This window comes from Lygodium microphyllum, chromosome 14 (genome assembly GCF_053477565.2).
Source record: "Lygodium microphyllum isolate KBCC chromosome 14, Lygodium_microphyllum_v1.1.10, whole genome shotgun sequence".
NCBI lineage: Eukaryota > Viridiplantae > Streptophyta > Polypodiopsida > Schizaeales > Lygodiaceae > Lygodium > Lygodium microphyllum.
The window spans coordinates 136,122,514-136,148,285 of NC_141148.1; positions in this window are offsets into that span (position 1 = coordinate 136,122,514).

The following is a 25,772-nucleotide window of genomic DNA, read 5'->3' on the forward strand; positions in this document are numbered from 1 at the left end:
AGCTGAAAGATCATGTAGGAGAGCTTCTTCTATTGTACAGATGTGGCAGGAACTTGAGACAAAGCAAAGAACTACAGATGCCAGGAATGACCTTGAGAATATGGTGGTATTTGGAGGGGGTACTGTGGGGAAATTTGAGAATTCTGAGGAGATTGAGAGGGTGATTGCTTAAGGCAAGAAGAGACATAGGATAATCAAGAGAGAGTAGCAGATGAGGAAACACATGAAAATGGTTATACTGATGAGTAGCTACAATCAGAGAACATGGATTATAGGCCTTGGAAAGTTAATGAAACAATTGAAAGGATTAGCATACATGACACCAGGGAAGCATCATCAAAGCTAGGAAGGTGAAAGAGAGCATGTTCCACATATTGTACAACTTCGGATGACATACAATGAGATGAGGAGCCTTTCTTATATTGGTCATACTCATCATAGAGGTGTATGGCTGGATGAAAATGAGAGGAAAAGGGAGCTCGATCTTCTCCTGTAGCATCATGAAGTGTCAAATATTGCCCATCGACATGATCCATTGAGAGGCTTGAGCTGTTGCTGAGCTGTTGCCGAAGCTATTATTTATGGGTTGGAGATTGAGGAGATTGATTCTGAAGAGAAGCCTATTGAGGATTTTACACATGGAGCTCTATGTATGTAGTCCAAGAAGTCTCTTCATCCTTTATTTTAGCCCATACAGTGTGATGAGAGTGAAGATGCACCTAGATTGGTGCCTTGTAGCCATTTTTTTCGAAGTCATTGGGCTCATGCGACTACGGAAACTGAAACTATGATATTGGTAGATGGCCAGTTGATGTGGATCATGGTTGGTGCATGCATGTGGCCAACAACTTTGGAGGAGATTTATATGCTACTTGTCCAAATCTGAAGATTTCTATTGGAGATGCACGTGAGTCTTATCATTTCCTTATATAGAACTCTTGTTCTTATCCTATTATGTTAGGACAATCATTTATTACTGAGTCTCTAATGGAAACTAAAGTTCTGGATGATGGGTCTGCCTATGCACAGATCCAAAGTAAGGATGGGAAGAGAGCTGTCTAGTTCATGACCATTTGTATCAATCATCAGCAGAATAAAAATTCTTTGAGGGATTCCCTTCTTCCAGCAGGAGAGCTAGATTTTTGCTAGGTACCACTGTCTTGTGAGACGATGGTGGTACAAGTAAGGGAAAGATCTGGCCTCGTGGCAATGACAGTTTTTCCTCATGTATTTATGGTGTATCCACTGAAAGTACTTTGTATTTTTAGTATATTTCAGACATGCCTAGAGCTGCTAGGCAGTATGTAAAAAGAAAATAAAAAGAATTGATGATTGCAAGTGTTTTGCAAGAAGAAGACCGGATACATGGTCTTTATGATAGCCTTTCATGCTCAAATACCATGGAAGAAATTTCGGTATTACTAATTGCTAACAATCAAGAGTTGTCATATGTCTTACTACAGGTCCATTCTCTGGCGATGTATTGTGAAATTGTCTATTTCATGCTTCAAAAGAATTTGGGTGCTAAGGATTCTCAACAAAAAGTATTCCTTGCTGACATATTTTAGCAAAAATATTTGGGTGGTGTTGTTTATACACAACAGAATTTGTGTTTACCATGTTATTTTCATAGGGGTCAAATTTGCAGGTTATAGCAATGAAGCTTGAGTTAAGACAAAATATAAGACAATTGACAAGAAGGTTAGACTAGTTGCAGGTTTGCTACCTTTGAGATGATTAGGAGAGCTACTATGCAACCTCCTTTGCCAGATCCTACATGTATCGGGCATAAGTTTTAAGTTGAGATATTGAAAGAGATGAAGATTGGGACTGAAGATTTTTTTCTCCTTAAGAGGCAAGATGTTTTGAAGAGATGTTAACCTATTGTTCTTACTATTAATACTAGTCTTATTAGCATTTGGTGGGCTATTGGCTAGGATGATGTAGATGGGAATAGGTATGCTATTCAATTTGGGGCAAAGGTCCTAAATGAATGGCAACAAAGGTATCCATAAGTTAAAAGAGAGCTCTTGGGAATTTTCATGGCTCTCAAGAATGATAGAGAGTACTTCATTGTGCTACTGTGGTGATCAAGATTGATTGTTTGCCTCTTCTAGGTGTGTGATTATGAGTTATTATACTCTAGATATCTCTATGCTTCGGTGGATTGGATACATAAAATGCATGAATCTTGATTTAAGGCACATAGCAGGTAAAGACAACCCAGTAGGTGATATGCTTTCACAAGCAACGTATGATGATATGGATTTTTTTTGCATTGATGATGGTGTTGATGGGGCTTCAGCCATGCATATTGATCATTTTTTTCATGTGTCTGCTTTGGAAAGATCTGATGAAACTTATACAGGAGAGTATTTGCAGATTGGTCGTTATTTGAGTACTATGTCTAGACAAGATGGATGGACTAATGCAAACTTCAAGAAGATAATAAGAAAAGCTTATGGTTTCTTCTTGCGAAGTGGGCTACTTTGGAAGCATCCACGAAAGTGAGGAGGACAGCCATTGAGAGTTGTTTGTGATAGAGTCTCACAGGTGTAGATCATGAAAGAATTTCATGAAAGTATTTGAGGTGGGCATTGAGCTATTTGGGTAACCTATGAGAAGATCAAAGAGTACTATTGGTGGAGAGGCATGTATAGAGATATCTCAGAGTTTGTTGAGACATGCATTGATTGTGAGTTGTTCTCTTCAGTGAGACATAGAGATGAGCTTCATCCTACCTACCTACCATGTATTCATTACAAGTGGGTTCTTGATTTGATTACTATGCCTTTTGGTTTATGGCACATGCAGTATATTGTTTTGGCAGGAGAAGATCTCACAAGTGGAAGAAAGAGCATTACAAAGAAAATCTATTTCAGTGGTTTGTAAGTTTCTGTTGGAGGATGTTATTTGCAGGTGTAGATGTATTGGAAATGTTATTGCAGATAGAGGTGAGTTGGATGCTGATGAGGCTAGAAAGTTTTTCTCTCGCCTTGGCATTAAACTTTCTTTGACTTCAACATAGAATCCAGAAGGCAACATAAAGAGAAAAAGATTCCATTCGCCGATTGTGAAAGCCTTGGCCAAAGCATGCAGTGAATGGTTTCGAGAGTGGCCTATGTTGTTGCCTTATGCCTTATGGGCTGATCGCACTACTTACAGTGTGACTACAGACTATATGCCAGCTGAGTTGACATATGGGTAGAAGCCAATCATGCCTATAGAGACATGCACACTTTCATGTAAGAAAAATCTTATAGAAGACAAAATTTGACAATGCTTTTTTCAAGCTTTTTCAAGGTGGTGGATTGATATAAAATCAAAAAGAGGGGGGAGTGATGAGGAGGAGAAGGCGAGAAGACAACACGAACTCGGAAGGTGTTACGAAGGCTAATGAAGATCGACAAACCTGCAGAAGTTGAGTGAAGGAGGAGGACGAGATGATGTAGGATATGAAGGATACGAAGGTATGAGGAGGCAACTGAAGAGGGACTTTGGCGAGCTTGGCACAAAGCTAATTCCAAAGAAGGTCTATGATGACTGCAACAAAGGCATTGAACAAGAGGGAATGAAGTCAACAATGGTATTGCTACAAAGCATCAGAGAGGATGAGACGAAGGAGAGCTGACTAGAATGATGACTAAGCTGGTGAGGAGTTGATGACTAATAGAACAAAGGACATCGATGTTGTGGAATGCACAATATACATGAAAGTATAAAAAGAAAAGGAGCCCAAAGAGGAAGCAAAATAAGCAGAGCTTATATATAACAGTACAAAAGGAGTAGCCTAGAGAGGGGCCGAAGAAGGACACTGATGGTGTAAGTCTTTCAAAATAGAACAAGTGTAGTCTGCGCAAGCCATCTAAATTCTTATGGCAGACAGTGCCATCCTTCTTGATCAAGTATCTTCTTGAAAGTTCTTATCCCTTCTTTGTGACGTGCCTATATTGGACATATAATCAAGCCTATCTAAGATGAGGAGTTGTGCCAATATTTCATCATTATCATCATCAAAACATAAGCTGTGCATTGTATTCATGGAGTCATCATGGAGAGGACCTGATTTTTTTCTTAGAACCGATGAAGATTATAACTTTGAAGAGAGTCTGGGAGATGCTCTTATCAGTCACACGTGAGTTTAATCATCAATGAGTCATATGATTGGAATTTTACCTAAGACTAATCATGAATCATTAGGACTTAAAACTAATAAGATCTTCATCCATTAGTGAACCCGACATGAAAGTGTCACTTCTGATTATTGAGATGCGACACCTAATGAACCTAGCGTGAAAGCGTCGCTTCTAATTATTGAGATGTGAGACTCTTTGAATACTCCACCCACTTCATCATCGAGTGCTTTTGACTGATGAGATGAAGAATTTATTGCAAACTCTTTCTTCAGCCATTATGATGTAGAATCAGCAGATGCAGTTATCTATGCAGTAGGAGCAACAGTTAGATCAACAATCAAATCAACAAGGAATACCGCATCAAGAACAAGAGCATGCACATGGTGCAACCAAGGGGATTGAGGCCATGGTAAGTGAGTGAAAATTATTTGATGGCCGAAATGTTTCAGCCCATCTTAAAACGTTTGAAAGCCAGATGTGCTTCTTTGGAGTTCCTACCAACTAGAGCAACTATTTCCTATGACTTGTCACGCCTGCTTTGCGGGTCAGAGTGACTGGAGAAACTATTTCCTATGACTTGTCACGCCTGCTTTGGGGGTCAGAGCGACTGATTTATTTGTGCAAGATACAAAATGGAATGTCTTCAAGAAGATGCTCAAATATAAATATTTTCTGGAGGATTATGGAATTGCTACATGGAAGACATTCAGAGAATGGGTCTATCAGTCCAATAAAGGTCTTATTGCTTTCGAGTTATTGCGGGAGTTTGAGAAACGTTACAACTAGTTGGATGCACTTCAGCAAAGAGCCCTAAACTCAAAGAAATTGGAGTTATTCTTGCAGATGGCTGATCCTACACTTCAAGACGAGTTGGGAGAGCTTCTTGAAGACTGTATGCAACCTATGGGATTGAAGACGGATTGGCAAGATGGTGTTGATGCAGCTTCCACATTGACAAAGAGGAGGAGATGGAAGTCTTGTCAAGATTATGGGAGAGAAGGAAGGAGTCTCACTTGTAGCTTTCTTGCTTGCACAATGGGGGAATACACACACAGGTGGAGGCTGAAAAACAGTTTTTTTCTTCTTAGTTGTGTAAGCCAAAAAGAACTCTAGTACAAAGAAATAGAAGAACCCTATATATGGGTCTCAAACCAAACTCAACTAACTAAGGCGGCATACTAACTGAGCCATGAACTAGAGTAGATAAGGATAGCTCTTATCTAGCTATTATTCATGGGCGGTGTACCAACCGCATCTACAGCTAACAAGTCGGTGACATAAATGTATAACGGTCACCCTGGCATATCACGAGTGGAGCTCGATATCTCAACACTCCCCCTCGAGCTCAATCCCAATTCCTGCACACCAAGCAGGTCTCTGAACTTACGCAGCTTCTCTGCGCCCAATGCCTTCGTGAATATGTCAGCTATCTGATCCTCTGTGCTGACATAAACCAGATCAATAAGACCTAGTAAAACCCTCTCCCGCACATAGTGATAATGCACCTCAATGTGCTTTGTTCTAGCATGATAGACTAGGTTATTTGCCAAGTGTATATTGCTCATGTTGTCACAATAAATGACAATTGGCCCATCTGTAGGCTGATGCATATCATAAAGTAGCTTATGCAACCAAGCTACCTCACATGCAGCCATTGTTGCACCCCTATACTCAGCCTCTGTGCTTGACAAGGCAACTGTAGGCTATTTCTTGCTACTCCAAGTGACTGCAGCACTCCCAAAAGAGAACACATATCCACTGGTAGATCCTCTATCAGAAATACTACCAGCCCAATCAGCATCAGTGTATCCATGCAATTGTATCTGAACCCCAGTCTAATAAAATAGTCCATACTGCAATGTGGACTTCACATACCTGAGTATGCGTCTAGCCGCATCCAAATGCGGTTTCCTTGGAACCTGCATAAACTGACTTACCAATCCAACAATATAGCTCAAATCTGGCCTGGTAATAGTCATATAAATCAAACTTCCTACTATGCGTCTGTACATAGTAGGGTCTTCAAGAAGCTCACCTGCATCTGCGCTCAGCTTCACATTTTGCTCCAAAGGAACTGAAATAGGCTTACAGTCTGTCATCCCATATTTGGACAGCATGTCCAATCCATACTGCCTTTGCAAGAGAGGTATCCCACTTGGTGATCTAATCATCTCAATGCCCAAGAAATAGCGCAGCTCTCCCAAATCCTTCATCTCAAACTTCTGCTTCAATAGCATTTTCACATGAAGGATATCTTCATCACTATCACCTGTCATAATCAAATCATCAACATAAATGACAAGTAGCATAATAGCTTTCTCTGTTTTTCTCACATAAAGTGAGAATTTTGCCTTGGAAATCTAAAAGCCAATAGTAACAAGATACTGTCCTATCTTGTCAGACCATGCTCTAGGTGCTTGCTTCAAACCATACAAGGCTTTCTTCAACGTGCAAACAAACTCAGGATGAACAGCATGCACATAACCTGGTGGCTGCTCCATATATATCTCTTCTTGCAAATCACCATGCAAGAAGGCATTCTTTACATCCATCTGATGTAAAGACCATTCCTTTGATGCACCCATAGCAATGATTGCTCTTACGGTTGCCATCCTTGCAACCAGACTGAATGTTTCTTCATAATCAATGCCATATGTTTGTGCATATCCCTTGACTACTAATCTTGCCTTGTATCTGTTCACAGAACCATCTGCATTGTGCTTCACCTTATAAACCCACTTACAACCAATTGCATTCTTATCTTTAGGCAAAGGTACCAATTCCCATGTAGCATTTGCTTCCAAGGCATCCATTTCTTCATCCATGGCTTTCTCCCATTTTTCTTTTCCCATGGCTTGTTCAAAAGAAGTGGGTTCTGGTTTCTGTATCACTTTGACCATATAGGCATAGTGAATAGCTGTAAATCCATCATATTTCAGCCTATCCACAGGATACCTAGCTCTAGCAGACCTGCGCAAAGTAGGTTCACTCCTAGGTGCTCTCAAAACATCCTTGGTCTTCCTTACTCCAGGTGTAACAATAGAAGGAATACCCAACTCATCATCAATGCTTTGTTCTGAGCCACTGGATTCACCATTCACATAAAAGTGACCTGCATTCACATCAAACATGGGCTGATCTACCTTCTCTTTTCCTTTTCGTGAAACCTGCATACCACTATCTGCATTGTTTTGAGGAGATTCTCCTGATCTCAATCTACCTGTCCATGGCAAAGAATGTAAACCACTGCTAGAGGACACTCCATGTCCACTAATATTTTGTGACTACTGCTATGAATTCTATGCAGCATTACCATTTTGTGCATCTACATCATCAATCACATTTATTGGTTTATACTAGCTACTCATCTCATAAAAAACAACATCTCTGCTCACTGTAAACTTACGAGTAGAAGGGTTATAGCATCTATACTCTTTCTGCTGCTGCAGAGAGTAACCAATAAAGATGCACTTCTCAGCTTTTGGATCCAACTTGGATCTCAACTCATCTGGCACATGAACATAGGCAGTGCAACCAAAAATCTTCAAATGAGAAATATCTGGTTTCCTACCAGTATACCTCTCCTCTGGAGTCATCCCATGTATTGCTGCAGTGGGAGTCATGTTCATTATGTAGACTACTGTAGCAACTACTTCAGCCCAATAAAAATCTGGCAAGTCTTTTTCGTTGAGCATGGCATGAGATACCTCTCCAATATGCCTGTTTTTCCTTTCTGCAATTTCATTTTGTTGTGGGGTATGACTGCATGAATATTGCTGCTTTATGCCATGCTCCTGCAGGAACCTTGCAAACTCATCTGAGAGGTACTCTCCCCCTCCATCTGACCTTAGGCATTTTTTTTGCAAGCCTATTTTTTTTCAACCATAGCTTCAAGAGTTTTGAAATGCCCAAAAACTTCACTTTTCTTTTTCATAAAATACACCCAAACTTTTCTGCTATAGTCATCAATAAAAGTGACAAAATAATGACAGCCTCCAAGAGATGCAGCTTTAATAGTCCACACATCAGAGTGGATTAATTCCAATGGCTTCTTACTCTCTTGAACATGTCTAGGAAATGGTTTCCTTGCCTGTTTTCCAAATTGACAGGCTTCACATACCTTATGCATTTCTGCAACCTTGAATTTAGGCAACCCTGCAATAATATTTTGGGCTTGCATTGATTTAAGTCGTTGTACATTAACATGACCAATGTGTTTATGCCAGATATCAATATCTGCAACTACACCGGTCCCATGTGCAAACTTTGCTGCACTCAATTCAGGCATGTCTGCTTCCAATGTAAACATTCTGCCCTTCTTCTTTCCTTTTGCTATCAAGCGACCTTTATTTTTCATATCCTCAACAAAGCATCCATGAGAATTAAATCTGACCTGCAAGCCCTCCTCAACCATTTGACCGACAGAAACCAGGTTCTTGGTGACATTCGGGACATGAAATACATCCGACGGGTATTTCTTTTTCCCATCCTACATAGACAAAAGAATTTTTCCAATTTGCACAATAGGATGTGCAGTATCATCACCAGTCTCCACAAATCCTGGTTTTTCCATTTTCCTTGCATCCTGCATCCATTCTGCATGACCTGTCATGTGGTTTGATGCACCTGATTCAACATACCACACATCGTTGCTTTCTTCTGCACTTGTCACAGAATTGGTCATGTGCTGCACCATAAACAAATGCTCATTTCTGTCATCACCCTGTCTACTAGAAGATGCATAATTCCCTTGTTGCAAATTTCCATTCATGATGTCATTTTGCTTTTTATAGCAGTCTTTAGCCATATGACCCATTTTACCACAGTGATAGCATTCAACATTGCTGTTTGCATTTTGGCCTCTTTGCCATCCACCGCGACCTCTTTGGCTCCCCCTGTCTCTAGAGTTACCACGTCCTCCTCCATAGGACTGGATTTCTTGAGTTTGCTGCATATTCTGATTTCTACCACGGCCTCCAGATCGGCCTCCTCTACCTCTGCCTCTACCTCTTCCATCATTTGAGTAGAAGACAGTTTCTTTTGAAGTTCCTCCTGGAGAAGATGCACCACCATTTCTCTGCTCCTCAGAAATTACAAGAGCAATCAACTCCTCAAAATCAGGAAATCTTTCACGAACGGAAATGGATATTCGAAACTGTGCATAATCCTTTCCTAGACCATTCAAAGTCACAGAAACTAAATCATCATCTTCCACTGGCGGCCCAATGGAAGCAAGTGCATTTGCAATCTTCTTCACCTTCATGTGGTAGTCATTGATGCTCATACTTTCTCTTTGCACATTGTGCAACTCTTGCTTGAGCTGCATTTTTCTGGCTTGCATATTTGTGCTATACATTTTTGACAAAGTATCCCATGTCTCCTTTGGCGTACTTGCATCCTGAATATGCACAATCATAGAGTCTGAAATACTGATAGACAGTCAGTACATAGCTTTTCTGGCTCTCTCATGCCATCCTTTAAATGCCTACATTTGCTGTTGATTGGCAACATTAGGAAGAACTAGTTCTTCTTCATTTCCTGCAACAAATTCCCAATATCCTTTCCCCATAAGGAAATTCGTCATTCTAAACTTCCATGCTTGGAAGTTGTTCTTGTCAAGCTTTTCAGTGACAATCTGTGAAAGAGAATCAGACGCCATTACAGAACACTGCAAAAAATTCTGTCATTGTAAAAAACACTTGTTATCCGATATCGAGAGGACCACATACTTGAAAAAGGTACTTGAGTATTGAATTATTAATTGCAAAATTGAATTTACACTTGGAGAAGTCTTGGGGATTTCCAAAAGAGAATTTCATGATGTTATTATTGACATCATAAAAAGAAAACAACAAATTATTGAAGAGCCAATGCAGGATATGATCCATCGAGAGGCTTGAAGGTATTCTCTATGGGTTGGAGATTGAGGAGATTGATTCTGAAGAGGAGACTATTGAGGAGTCTACAGATGGAGCTCTATATATGTTGTCCAAGAAGTCCCTTCATCCTTTACTTCAGCCTGTACAGTATGATGAGAGTGAAGATGCACCTAGATTGGTGCCTCGTAGCCATTTTTCTCGAAGTCACTACACTTGTCCAACTATAGAAACTATCATCAAGCTTGGTGAGACCGAGACACCTTGTGTTGCTCTTTTGGATCAAGAGATTAAAGAATGAGATTGGGTGTTGGTCTATGATAGCAATCTAGACAACCAGTATAGTCTTATGCGCAAGGTTTCCAGATGATGGTTTGGGCCCTATTTAGTGCAGCATGTTCATGACAATGCTAGATATTGCTTAGCAGATCTTGATGGTACGGCCTTGCGGATTCCTATTGCAGGGAAGAGAATCAAACTATTCAAGGGAAGAGATGATACAGCCTATACAATAGTCTAGGAGTTGGATGACTAGATTTACATTGGACTTGAGCCAAGAGAGGATGAAGATGAAGATGTGGACATTGTAGATACTCTTATATAAGATGAAGAGATTGCATTGACCTTCTAGCTTGGCGGAGATGGGGATGGGCCACATGATTTGCAGGTTTCAAGGGTGCAGATGTCGTGACATTGCACATCTAGCATTGCAAATCTAAGGGTGGTGTTTTTTTTTCCAATAATTTGATCACATTAGTCAACGTCATTTGGAATTCATTTTCTATTGTGTGTGTCTTTTTTTAAATGCATGAACACATATAGATAGTTTAGGCATATTCTTTTTAGTGCATTCATAAATTTTGAGCATCGTTTGTTTGCTTGCATTACGTGGATACTTGACATTGTAAAATCCATGTTCTCTAATCCATGCTCTCTAATTGTAGCTGCTCATCACTATAACCATTTGTATGTGTCTCTTCTTGCCCTTCAGCAATCACCCTCTCAATCTCCTCAGAATTCTAAGAACACCCCACAGGACCTCCTCCAAAGGCCACCATATTCTCAAGGTCATTCATGGCCTATGCAGTTCTTTGTTCTTCCTCAAATTCCCACCACATCTCTACAATACAAGATTCTCTCCTACATGGTCTTTCAACTTCCTCGAAGTTGGGATGGGGCCTTCATGTAGATTCTCTAAACAACGAGGCATCTAAGGTTGACACAGTGTGAAGACCAGCTAGGGCTAAGAGTTTTGCCTCATCCAACTTGTGTCATCTTCAAAACGTATTTTCTCTTCATAAGAACCCATTTTTCATGCATGTGCATTAGCACAAATATGCTATGTAATATGTCGGATCCACATAATGCAAGCAAACAAACGATGCTCCTCAAAATTTGTGAATGCACTACAAAAGAATGTGCCTAACCTATCTATATGTGTTCGTACATAAACAAAATGACACAGAAAACGCAAAAAAAATTCCAAATGGTGCTCATAATGTGATTAAATTCATGGTCAAAAAAACTCCGCCCTTAGATTTGCAGTGGTAGATGCACAACGTCACGACAACCGCCCCCTCCAAACCTTCACATCCTCTAGATGGATCACCATAGCTAGCCACCTCATCTTTGCCAAGCTCAACAATCAATGCAATCTCTGCATCTTCTATAAAAGTATATGCAATGTCCACATCTTCATATTCATCCTCTCATGGCTCAAGTTTGTCTTAAATCGCATCATCCAACTCCTCGACTGCATAGGCTATATCATCTCTTCTCTTGAATAGTTTGGTTCTCTTCCCTCCAAACGGAATCCGCAAGGCCATACCATCAAGCTCTACTAAGGAATATGTAGCATTGTCATGAACATGTTTCTCCCAATAGGGCCCAAACCATCATCTAGAAACCTTGCGGATAGCACTATATTGGTTGTCTAGACTGCTATCATAGACCAACACCCAATCTCCCTCTTTAATCTCTTTAGGCCAAAATCTATGTCTCCTATCAAAGTAGTCTTTGTTGTGAATCCTGGCCTCTTTGAGCTTTTGAATTTCTCTTTCAATATCTTCAAGTCTTCTTTCCAACTGATGGATTCGAAGAGCCAAAAGATCTTCTCTAGTCATCTATTCTTGTTAGCAACATAAAGCACTCCAAGTAAGTGTGCAACTGATGGATACGAAGAGCCAAAAGATCTTCTCTAGTCATCTATTCTTGTTAGCAACATAAAGCACTCCAAGTAAGTGTGTAAGTCTCTATAGGCATGACTCGCATTTGCCTATACATCAACTCAGCTCGCATATAACCTCTAGTCACATTGTGAGTAGTGCGATCATCCCATAAGGCATAAGGCAATAGCCTAGGCCACTCTCGAATCCCTCCACCACATGCTTTGGCCAAGGCTTTCACAATTGGCGGATGGAATGATGCCAAGGCGAGAAAAAAAACTCCCTAGCCTCATCATCATCCAACTCACCTCTATCTACAGTAACTTTTCCAATACATCCATATATGCAAATAATATCCTCCAATAGAACACACAAACCACTGAAGTAGATTTTGTTCATAATGCTCTTTCTTCCACTTGATTTGCGAGATCTTCAAGTGCCAAAACAATATAGCACATCTACCATAAACTAACATGCATAGTAATCAAATCAAGAACCCACTTGTAATGAATACATAGTTGTAACATGTCCACTTGTTATCTTCAGGATATGTCTTAACAGTCCATCGGAAAGTATATCTAGAAGGCTCTGCCCGGCACTCCCATGGAATGTTATGGGGTTTGCGATCTAGGACTCTCCGCGTCTGCCACGTAGCGGAAGTATTCCGGCCGTTACCACTTAGGACTGACCTGAATTAGGGTTTTCCCTATTGGTCATTTCCTAACGGCAACTAGCGTCGAACCTGAGGGAACTACTTTACACAGAAACACCAGGTTTAAAGCAGATTCACGCTGCACTTGGTTCAAGGAGAATGGGAAACGAGAGGGATGCGAAGCTCAACTTCTTTGCCATAAGGCATAGTCCCATTTCGTTCCCCTAAAATAGCGTAAATCGGGATTAGTTACAATTCTAGGTCAACGCTCTTGTTGTTTGTGTTCGTTGATGATCTTCTGGCTGTCCATCGTGATTTGAGAAAATTTTCGGGCCAACCAGGACCACCCATCCGTAGGACGGACCTATGGACACATCCATCGCTCTTTCCTCAAGTTGTTTTAGTTATCTAATTACCTAACACATTAAGTTGGACATGTAACAATCAGCTTCTTTAATTAGCCTGTTAGGCACTAGTTCTTTCACGTAATCATATCACTTGACATAGAAAAACAATGTTAAACAAGCTCCTTATTAACAGGTTATCATATTTATCTTTGAAATACAAAAAGTCCAGCCCGTAGGCTTATCCACAATCCGCCCGAAGGCTATCCAGCAATCCACAGGGATTACCAATCCAAGTTTCCGCTCGTAGACTAGTATGCAGCCCTCGAGATCCAATCCTGAGTCACGTTAGCCTCTTGTGCAGGGTCCGAAAGGCGAGGGATTTATGGCCAGAGCCCCCCCTGGCACCCAAGTGTCCTCCTGCTCCAAGTAGCGCTCAACGGAGAGACCTCTTATGGCGGGTTCGGTCCACTTTCTCGACGCGGTTAACAACCCCCTTGGTCAGGGTCAGGCAGACAGTCAGGGGTAACTGAAGCTGCATCTCCCTTCAGGCCTTCAACCTGAAGTATTAGATATCCATTTATCTTTTAATTCATTGACCAAACAAACATATCCATTGGTCATTTTTGTTGGCAAACTGCTAAGGAATGAATCCTTCCTTTCGAATGCATCCAGCACTCGATCCAGGATGACTTGCGACTTGGCAAGATTCCCTATATCCTGGGTTAGGGCGTACCCCATTAACCCGACTTGGTCAAATCTTAAGTTCATAGATTATTCCAATTTATCGGCTGGTCTTTTGCTTCCAAGAAATCTTCTTTACTCAAGAAAGATACTAAATTAGGATGATTATTCATCCTCTTGCAAGATAACTTGCGTAAGGACCTGCCAACCTCATTGCGAGAATTGGCCATTCCCTTGTGATCCAATCACAAGATCATACGACTCCACACCAAGTGTCGCATCAAACTATAAGACTATTCTACTCATCGAATGGAGTCACAACACAATCTGTTCTTGATTACATTAGGCTGACGTCGTCACTATTGAGATATCGAGCTCCACTCGTGATATGCCTGCGTGACCTTTGTGCATTTATGTCACCGACTTGTCAGTTTTGCAGATGCGGTTGGTACACCATCCATGAATAATAGCTAGATGATAGCTATCCTTATCTACTCTAGTTTGTGGCTCAGTTAGTATGCCACCTTAGTTAGTTGAGTTTGGTTTGAGACCCATATATAGGGTTCTTCTATTTCTATGTACTTGAGTTCTTTTTGGCTTACACAACTAAGAAGAGGAAAACTATTTTTAGCCTCCACCTTTGTGTGTATTCCCCCATTGTGCAAGCAAGAAAGCTACAAGTGAGACTCCTTCCTTCTCTCCCACAATCTTGACATGGTATCAGAGCCTTGTTTGTGGTAAGCAGCTCAAGAAAGCAAGCCAAGTTCGCAGTGTTCGGGTAAGAGGACCAGTGTTGCTTTCATTTTTCTGTTTTGGGAGCAAGTCTCTGTAGGTAGCACAATCGGAAAGTGCAAGATTGCATTGTCTCAGATTGAGACGCCCTTCGCGGTGTAACTAGTTGCCCTATTTTTTTGATTTGAGGCCATTTCGGGGCCTGTTTTGGAGGTGGAAGTTTTCTGCACACACTCAGGAAAAGGCCCTGTTTTATGCTATGCGACCACTGTTCTACAGGTCGGTGAAAAGTTACTGTAGAAATTGCATCGTATGCCTGTGCGCAGAGACATTGGGAGTTACAAAATCATCCTTATTGCCTGTTGATGCAAAATGGTCACTAGGAAGTGACTACGTGGTCAAATACCACTTTCGTCAGTTTTGCAGATTTGCCCTTGTGAGGCTGAAGCTGTGTTCTTTGCAGTGACAGAATTTTTTGCAGTGTTCTGTAATGGCGTCTGATTCTCTTTCACAGATTGTCACTGAAAAGCTTGACAAGAACAACTTTCAAGCATGGAAGTTTAGAATGACAAATTTCCTTATGGGAAAGGATATTGGGAATTCGTTGCAGGACATGAAGAAGAACCAGTTCTTCCTGATGTTCCCAATCAACAGCAAATGCAGGCATTTAAAGCATGACATGAGAGAGCCAGAAAAGTTATGTACTAGCTGTCTATCTGTATTTCAGACTCTATGATTGTGCATATTCAGGATGCAAGTACGCAAAGGAGGCATGGGATACTTTGTCAAAAATGTATAGCACAAATACGCAAGCCAAGAAAATGCAGCTCAAGCAAGAGTTGCACAATGTGCAAAGAGAAAGTATGAGCATCAATGACTACCACATGAAGGTGAAGAAGATTGCAGATGCACTTGCTTCCATTGGATCGCCAATGGAAGATGATGATTTAGTTTCTATGACCTTGAATGGTCTAGGAAAGGATTATGCACAGTTCCGAACATCCATTTCCGTCCGTGAAAGATTTCCTGATTTTGAGGAGTTGATTGCTCTTCTAATTTCTGAGGAGCAGAGAAATGGTGGTGCATCTTCTTCAGGAGGAACTTCAAAAGAAGCTGTCTTCTACTCAAATGCTGGAAGAGGTAGAGGCAGAGGTAGAGGAGGCCGATCTGGAGGCCATGGTAGAAATCAGAATATGCAGCAAACTCAAGAAAACCAGTCCTATGGAGGAGGACATGGTAACTCTAGAGGTAGGGGGAGCCAAAGAGGTCGTGGTGGATGGCAAAGAGGCTAAAATGCAAACAGCAATGTTGAATGCTACTACTGTGGTAAAATGGGTCATATGGCTAAAGACTGCTATAAAAAGCAGAATGACATCATGAATGGAAAATTGCAACAAGGGAATTATGCATCTTCTAGTAGACAGGGTGATGACAGAAATGAGCATTTATTTATGGTGCAGCACATGACCAATTCTGTGCCAAGTGCAGAAGAAAGCAACGATGTGTAGTATGTTGACTCAGGTGCATCAAACCACATGACAGGTCATGCAGAATGGATGCAGGATGCAACAAAAATGGAAAAACCAGGATTTGTGGAGACTGGTGATGATACTTCACATCCTATTGTGCAGATTGGAAAAATTCCTTTGTCTATGTAGGATGGGAAAAAGAAATACCTGTCGGATGTATTTCATGTCCCGAATATCACTAAAAACCTGGTTTCTATTGGTCAAATGGTTGAGCAGGGCTTGTAGGTCAGATTTAATTCTCATGGATGCTTTGTTGAGGATATGAAAAATAAAGGTCACTTGATAGCAAAAGGAAAGAAGAAGGGAAGAATGTTTACGTTGGATGCAGACATGTCTGAATTGAGTGCAGCAATGTTTGCACATGGGACCGGTGTAGTTGCAGATATTAATATCTAGCATAAACGCATTGGTCATGTTAATGTACAGCGACTTAAATCAATGCAAGCCCAAAATATTGTTGCAGGATTGCCTAAATTCAAGGTTGCAGAAATGCATAAGATATGTGAATCCTGTCAGTTTGGAAAACAGGCAAGGAAACCATTTCCTAGACATGTTCAAGAGAGTAAGAAGTCATTGGAATTAATCCACTCTGATGTGTGGACTACTAAAGCTGCATCTCGTGGAGGCTGTGATTATTTTGTCACTTTTATTGATGACTATAGCAGAAAATTTTGGGTGTTTTTTATGAAAAAGAAAATTGAAGTTTTTAGGCATTTCAAAACTCTTAAAGCTATGGTTGAAAAAGAAACAGGCCTGCAAATAAAATGCCTAAGGTCAGATGGAGGGGGAGAGTACCTCTCAAATGAGTTTGCAAGGTTCCTGCAGGAGCATGGCATAAAGCAGCAATATTCATGCAGTCATACCCCACAACAAAATGGAATTGCAGAAAGGAAAAACATGCATATTTGAGAGGTATCTCGTGCCATGCTCAATGAAAAAGACCTGTCAGATTTTTATTGGGCTGAGGTAGTTGCTACAGCAGTCTACATAATGAACAGGACTCCCACTGCAGCAATACATTGGATGACTCTAGAGGAGAGGTATACTGGTAGGAAACCAAATATTTCTCATTTGAAAATTTTTGGTTGTATTGCCTATGTTCATGTGCCAGATGAGCTAAGATCCAAGTTGGATCCAAAAGCTGAGAAGTGCATCTTTATTGGTTATTCTCTGCAGCAAAAAGGGTATAGATGCTATAACCCTTCTACTCGTAAGTTTATAGTGAGCAGAGATGTTGTTTTTGATGAGATGAGTAGCTGGTATAAACCAATAAATGTAATTGATAATGTAGATGCACAAAATGGTAATGCTGCACAGAATTCACAGCAGCAGTGACAAGATATTAGTGGACCTGGAGCGTTCTCTAGCAGTGGTTCACATTCTTCGCCATGGACAGACAGATTGAGATCAGGAGAATCTTCTCAAAGCAATGCAGATAGTGGTATGCATGTATCACGAAAAGGAAAAGTGAAAGTAGATCAGCCCATGTTTGATGTGAATGCAGGTCACGATTATGTGGATGGTGAATCTAGTGGCTCTGAACAGAGTATTGATGATGAGTTGGGTATTCCTTCTATTGTTACACCTGGAGTAAGGAAGACCAGGGATGTTTTGAGAGCATCTGGGAGTGAACCTACTTTGCGCAAATCTACTAGAGCTAGGTATCCTGTGGATAGGCTGAAATATGATGGATTTATAGCCATTCACTATGCATATATGGTCAAAGCGATACACGAACCAGAACCCACTTCTATTGAGCAAGCCATGGGAAAAGAAAAATGGGAGAAAGCCATGGATGAAAATATGGATGCTTTGGAAGCAAATGCTACATGGAAATTGGTACCTTTGCCTAAAGATAAGAATGCAATTAGTTGTAAGTGGGTTTATAAGGTGAAGCACAATGCAGATGGTTCTGTGAATAGATACAAGGCAAGATTAGTAGTCAAGGGATATGCACAAACATATGGCATTGATTATGAAGAAACATTCAGTCTGGTTGCAAGGATGGCAACCGTAAGAGTAGTCATTGCTATAGCTGCATCAAAGGAATGGTCTTTACATCAGATGGATGTAAAGAATGCCTTCTTGCATGGTGATTTGCAAGAAGAGGTATATATGGATTAGCCACCAGGTTATGTGCATGCTGTTCATCCTGAGTTTGTTTGCAGGTTGAAGAAAGCCTTGTATGGCTTGAAACAAGCACCTAGAGCATGGTCTGACAAGATAGGACAATATCTTGTCACTATTGGCTTTCAGATTTCCAAGGCAGATTTCTCTAATCCATGCTCTCTAATTGTAGCTGCTCATCACTATAACCATTTGTATGTGTCTCTTCTTGCCCTTCAGCAATCACCCTCTCAATCTCCTCAGAATTCTAAGAACACCCCACAGGACCTCCTCCAAAGGCCACCATATTCTCAAGGTCATTCATGGCCTATGCAGTTCTTTGTTCTTCCTCAAATTCCCACCACATCTCTACAATACAAGATTCTCTCCTACATGGTCTTTCAACTTCCTCGAAGTTGGGATGGGGCCTTCATGTAGATTCTCTAAACAACGAGGCATCTAAGGTTGACACAGTGTGAAGACCAGCTAGGGCTAAGAGTTTTGCCTCATCCAACTTGTGTCATCTTCAAAACGTATTTTCTCTTCATAAGAACCCATTTTTCATGCATGTGCATTAGCACAAATATGCTATGTAATATGTCGGATCCACATAATGCAAGCAAACAAACGATGCTCCTCAAAATTTGTGAATGCACTACAAAAGAATGTGCCTAACCTATCTATATGTGTTCGTACATAAACAAAATGACACAGAAAACGCAAAAAAAATTCCAAATGGTGCTCATAATGTGATTAAATTCATGGTCAAAAAAACTCCGCCCTTAGATTTGCAGTGGTAGATGCACAACGTCACGACAACCGCCCCCTCCAAACCTTCACATCCTCTAGATGGATCACCATAGCTAGCCACCTCATCTTTGCCAAGCTCAACAATCAATGCAATCTCTGCATCTTCTATAAAAGTATATGCAATGTCCACATCTTCATATTCATCCTCTCATGGCTCAAGTTTGTCTTAAATCGCATCATCCAACTCCTCGACTGCATAGGCTATATCATCTCTTCTCTTGAATAGTTTGGTTCTCTTCCCTCCAAACGGAATCCGCAAGGCCATACCATCAAGCTCTACTAAGGAATATGTAGCATTGTCATGAACATGTTTCTCCCAATAGGGCCCAAACCATCATCTAGAAACCTTGCGGATAGCACTATATTGGTTGTCTAGACTGCTATCATAGACCAACACCCAATCTCCCTCTTTAATCTCTTTAGGCCAAAATCTATGTCTCCTATCAAAGTAGTCTTTGTTGTGAATCCTGGCCTCTTTGAGCTTTTGAATTTCTCTTTCAATATCTTCAAGTCTTCTTTCCAACTGATGGATTCGAAGAGCCAAAAGATCTTCTCTAGTCATCTATTCTTGTTAGCAACATAAAGCACTCCAAGTAAGTGTGCAACTGATGGATACGAAGAGCCAAAAGATCTTCTCTAGTCATCTATTCTTGTTAGCAACATAAAGCACTCCAAGCAAGTGTGTAAGTCTCTATAGGCATGACTCGCATTTGCCTATACATCAACTCAGCTCGCATATAACCTCTAGTCACATTGTGAGTAGTGCGATCATCCCATAAGGCATAAGGCAATAGCCTAGGCCACTCTCGAATCCCTCCACCACATGCTTTGGCCAAGGCTTTCACAATTGGCGGATGGAATGATGCCAAGGCGAGAAAAAAAACTCCCTAGCCTCATCATCATCCAACTCACCTCTATCTACAGTAACTTTTCCAATACATCCATATATGCAAATAATATCCTCCAATAGAACACACAAACCACTGAAGTAGATTTTGTTCATAATGCTCTTTCTTCCACTTGATTTGCGAGATCTTCAAGTGCCAAAACAATATAGCACATCTACCATAAACTAACATGCATAGTAATCAAATCAAGAACCCACTTGTAATGAATACATAGTTGTAACATGTCCACTTGTTATCTTCAGGATATGTCTTAACAGTCCATCGGAAAGTATATCTAGAAGGCTCTGCCCGGCACTCCCATGGAATGTTATGGGGTTTGCGATCTAGGACTCTCCGCGTCTGCCACGTAGCGGAAGTATTCCGGCCGTTACCACTTAGGACTGACCTGAATTAGGGTTTTCCCTATTGGTCATTTCCTAACGGCAACTAGCGTCGAACCTGAGGGAACTACTTTACACAGAAACACCAGGTTTAAAGCAGATTCACGCTGCACTTGGTTCAAGGAGAATGGGAAACGAGAGGGATGCGAAGCTCAACTTCTTTGCCATAAGGCATAGTCCCATTTCGTTCCCCTAAAATAGCGTAAATCGGGATTAGTTACAATTCTAGGTCAACGCTCTTGTTGTTTGTGTTCGTTGATGATCTTCTGGCTGTCCATCGTGATTTGAGAAAATTTTCGGGCCAACCAGGACCACCCATCCGTAGGACGGACCTATGGACACATCCATCGCTCTTTCCTCAAGTTGTTTTAGTTATCTAATTACCTAACACATTAAGTTGGACATGTAACAATCAGCTTCTTTAATTAGCCTGTTAGGCACTAGTTCTTTCACGTAATCATATCACTTGACATAGAAAAACAATGTTAAACAAGCTCCTTATTAACAGGTTATCATATTTATCTTTGAAATACAAAAAGTCCAGCCCGTAGGCTTATCCACAATCCGCCCGAAGGCTATCCAGCAATCCACAGGGATTACCAATCCAAGTTTCCGCTCGTAGACTAGTATGCAGCCCTCGAGATCCAATCCTGAGTCACGTTAGCCTCTTGTGCAGGGTCCGAAAGGCGAGGGATTTATGGCCAGAGCCCCCCCTGGCACCCAAGTGTCCTCCTGCTCCAAGTAGCGCTCAACGGAGAGACCTCTTATGGCGGGTTCGGTCCACTTTCTCGACGCGGTTAACAACCCCCTTGGTCAGGGTCAGGCAGACAGTCAGGGGTAACTGAAGCTGCTGTCAAGATTGTGGGAGAGAAGGAAGGAGTCTCGCTTGAAGCTTTCTTGCTTGCACAATGGGGGAAGACACACAAGGGTGGAGGCTGAAAACAGTTTTCCTCTTCTTAGTTGTGTAAGCCAAAAGAACTCAAGTACAAAGAAATAGAAGAACCCTATATATGGGTCTCAAACCAAACTCAACTAACTAAGGTGGCATACTAACTGAGCCCCGAACTAGAGTAGATAAGGATAGCTATCATGTAGCTATTATTCATGGGCGGTGTACCAACCGCGTCTGCAACTGACAAGTCGGTGACATAAATATACAACGGTCACCCTGGCGTATCACGAGTGGAGCTCGATATCTCAACACTCCCCCTCGAGCTCAATCCCAATTCCTGCACACCAAGCAGGTCTCTGAACTTGCGCAGCTTCTCTGCGCCCAATGCCTTCGTGAATATGTCAGCTACCTGATCCTCTGTGCTGACATAAACTAGATCAATAAGACCCAGTAAAACCCTCTCTCGCACATAGTGATAATGCACCTCAATGTGCTTTGTTCTAGCATGATAGACTGGGTTATTTGCCAAGTGTATACTACTCATGTTGTCACAATAAATGACAACTGGCCCATCTGTAGACTGATGCATATCATAAAGTAGCTTATGCAACCAAGCTACCTCACATGCAGCCATTGCTGCACCCCTGTACTCAGCCTCTGTGCTCGACAAGGCAACTGTAGGCTGTTTCTTGCTGCTCCAAGTGACTGCAGCACTCCCAAAAGAGAACACATATCCACTGGTAGATCGTCTATCAGAAATACTACCAGCCCAATCAGCATCAGTGTATCCATGCAACTGTATCTGAACCCCAGTCTCATAAAATAGTCCATACTGCAATGTGGACTTCACATACCTGAGTATGCGTCTAGCCGCATCCAAATGCGATTTCCTTGGAGCCTGCATAAACTGACTTACCAATCCAACAGCATAGCTCAAATCTGGCCTGGTAATAGTCATATAAATCAAACTTCCTACTATGCGTCTGTACATAGTAGGGTCTTCTAGAAGCTCACCTGCATCTGTGCTCAGCTTCACATTTTGCTCCAAAGGAACTGAAATAGGCTTACAGCCTGTCATCCCATATTTGGACAGCATGTCCAATCCATACTGCCTCTGCAAGAGCTGTATCCCACTTGGTGATCTAATCACCTCAATGCCCAAGAAATAACGCAGCTCTCCCAAATCCTTCATCTCAAACTTCTGCTTCAATAGCATTTTCACATGAAGGATATCTTCATCACTGTCACCTGTCATAATCAAATCATCAACATAAATGACAAGCAGCATAATACCTTTCTCTGTTTTTCTCACATAAAGTGAGAAATCTGCCTTGGAAATCTGAAAGCCAATAGTGACAAGATACTGTCCTATCTTGTCAGACCATGCTCTAGGTGCTTGCTTCAAGCCATACAAGGCTTTCTTCAACCTGCAAACAAACTCAGGATGAACAGCATGCACATAACCTGGTGGCTGCTCCATATAGACCTCTTCTTGCAAATCACCATGCAAGAAGGCATTCTTTACATCCATCTGATGTAAAGACCATCCCTTTGATGCAGCCATAGCAATGACTGCTCTTACGGTTGCCATCCTTGCAACCGGACTAAATGTTTCTTCATAGTCAATGCCATATGTTTGTGCATACCCCTTGACTACTAATCTTGCCTTGTATCTGTTCACAGAACCATCAGCATTGTGCTTCACCTTATAAACCCACTTACAGCCAATTGCATTCTTACCTTTAGGCAAAGGTACTAACTCCCATGTAACATTTGCTTCCAAGGCATCCATTTCTTCATCCATGGCTTTCTCCCATTTTTCTTTTCCCATGGCTTGCTCAAAAGATGTGGGTTCTGGTTCCTGTATCACTTTGACCATATATGCATAGTGAATGGCTGTAAATCCATCATATTTCAGCCTATCCACAGGATACCTAGCTCTTGTAGACCTGCGCAAAGTAGGTTCACTCCCAGGTGCTCTCAAAACATCCCTGGTCTTCCTTACTCCAGGTGTAACAATAGAAGGAATACCCAACTCATCATCAATGCTCTGTTCTGAGCCACTGGATTCACCATCCACATAAGAGTGACCTGCATTCACATCAAACATGGGCTGATCAACCTTCTCTTTTCCTTTTCGTGATACCTGCATACCACTATCTGCATTGCTTTGAGAAGATTCTCCTGATCTCAATCTGCCTGTCCATGGCGAAGAATGTGAACCACTGCTAGAGGACGCTCCAGGTCCACTAATATTTTGTGACTGCTGCTGTGAATTCTGTGTAGCATTACCATTTTGTGCATCTTCATCATCAATCACATTTACTGGTTTATACCAGCTACTCATCTCATCAAAAACAACATCTCTGCTCACTGTAAACTTACGAGTAGAAGGGTTATAGCATCTATACCCTTTTTGCTGCAGAGAGTAACCAATAAAGATGCACTTCTCAGCTTTTGGATCCAACTTGGATCTCAGCTCATCTGGCACATGTACATAGGCAATGCAACCAAAAATTTTCAAATGAGAAATATCTGGTTTCCTACCAGTATACCTCTCCTCTGGAGTCATTCCATGTATTGCTGCAGTGGGAGTCCTGTTCATTATGTAGACTGCTGTAGCAACTGCTTCAGCCCAATAAAAATCTGGCAAGTCTTTTTCATTGAGCATGGCACGAGATACCTCTCCAATATGCCTGTTTTTCCTTTCTGCAATTCCATTTTGTTGTGGGGAATAACTGCATGAATATTGCTGCTTTATGCCATGCTCCTGCAAGAACTTTGCAAACTCATTTGAGAGGTACTCTCCCCCTCCATCTGACCTTAGGCATTTTATCTGCAAGCCTGTTTCTTTTTCAACCATAGCTTTAAGAGTTTTGAAATGCCCAAAAACTTCACTTTTCTTTTTCATAAAATACACCCAAACTTTTCTGCTATAGTCATCAATAAAACTGACAAAATAATGACAGCCTCCAAGAGATACAGCTTTAGTTGTCCACACATCAGAGTGAATTAATTCCAATGGCTTCTCACTCTCTTGAACATGTCTAGGAAATGGTTTCCTTGCCTGTTTTCCAAACTGACAGGCTTCACATACCTTATGCATTTCTGCAACCTTGAATTTGGGCAATCCTGCAACAATATTTTGGGCTTGCATTGATTTAAGTCGCTGTACATTAACATGACCAATGCGTTTATGCCAGATATCAATATCTGCAACTACACCGGTCCCATGTGCAAACATTGCTGCACTCAATTCAGACATGTCTGCATCCAATGTAAACATTCTGCCCTTCTTCTTTCCTTTTGCTATCAAGCGACCTTTATTTTTCATATCCTCAACAAAGCATCCATGAGGATTAAATCTGACCTGCAAGCCCTGTTCAACCATTTGACCAACTGAAACCAGATTCTTGGTGATATTCGGGACATGAAATACATCGGACAGGTATTTCTTTTTCCCACCCTGCATAGACAAGGGAATTTTTCCAATCTGCACAATAGGATGTGCAGTATCATCACCAGTCTCCACAAATCCTGGTTTTTCCATTTTCCTTGCATCCTCCATCCATTCTGCATGACCTGTCATGTGGTTTGATGCACCTGAGTCAACATACCATACATCATTGCTTTCTTCTGCACTTGTCATAGAATTGTTCATGTGCTGCACCATGAACAAATGCTCATTTCTGTCATCACCCTGTCTACTAGAAGATGCATAATTCCCTTGTTGCAGTTTTCCATTCATGATGTCATTCTGCTTTTTATAGCAGTCTTTAGCCATATGACCCATTTTACCACAGTAGTAGCATTCAACATTACTGTTTGCATTTTGGCCTCTTTGCCATCCACCACGACCTCTTTGGCTCCCCCTGCCTCTAGAGTTACCACGTCCTCCTCCATAGGACTGGTTTTCTTGAGTTTGCTGCATATTCTGATTTCTGCCACGGCCTCCAAATCGGCCTCCTCTACCTCTGCCTCTACCTCTTCCAGCATTTGAGTAGAAGACAGCTTCTTTTGAAGTTCCTCCTGAAGAAGATGCACCACCATTTCTCTGTTCCTCAGAAATTAGAAGAGCAATCAACTCCTCAAAATCAGGAAATCTTTCACGAACTGAAATGGATGTCCGAAACTGTGCATAATCCTTTCCTAGACCATTCAAGGTCACGGAAACTAAATCATCATCTTCCACTGGCGACCCAATGGAAGCAAGTGCATCTGCAATCTTCTTCACCTTCATGTGGTAGTCGTTGATGCTCATACTTTCTCTTTGCACATTATGCAACTCTTGCTTGAGCTGCATTTTCCTGGCTTGCGTATTTGTGCTATACATTTTTGACAAAGTATCCCATGCCTCCTTTGGCGTACTTGCATCCTGAATATGCACAATCATAGAGTCTGAAATACTGATAGACAGCCAATACATAACTTTCCTGGCTCTCTCATGCCATGTTTTAAATGCCTGCATTTGTTGTTGATTGGGAACATCAGGAAGAACTGGTTCTTCTTCATTTCCTGCAACAAATTCCCAATATCCTTTTCCCATAAGGAAATTCGT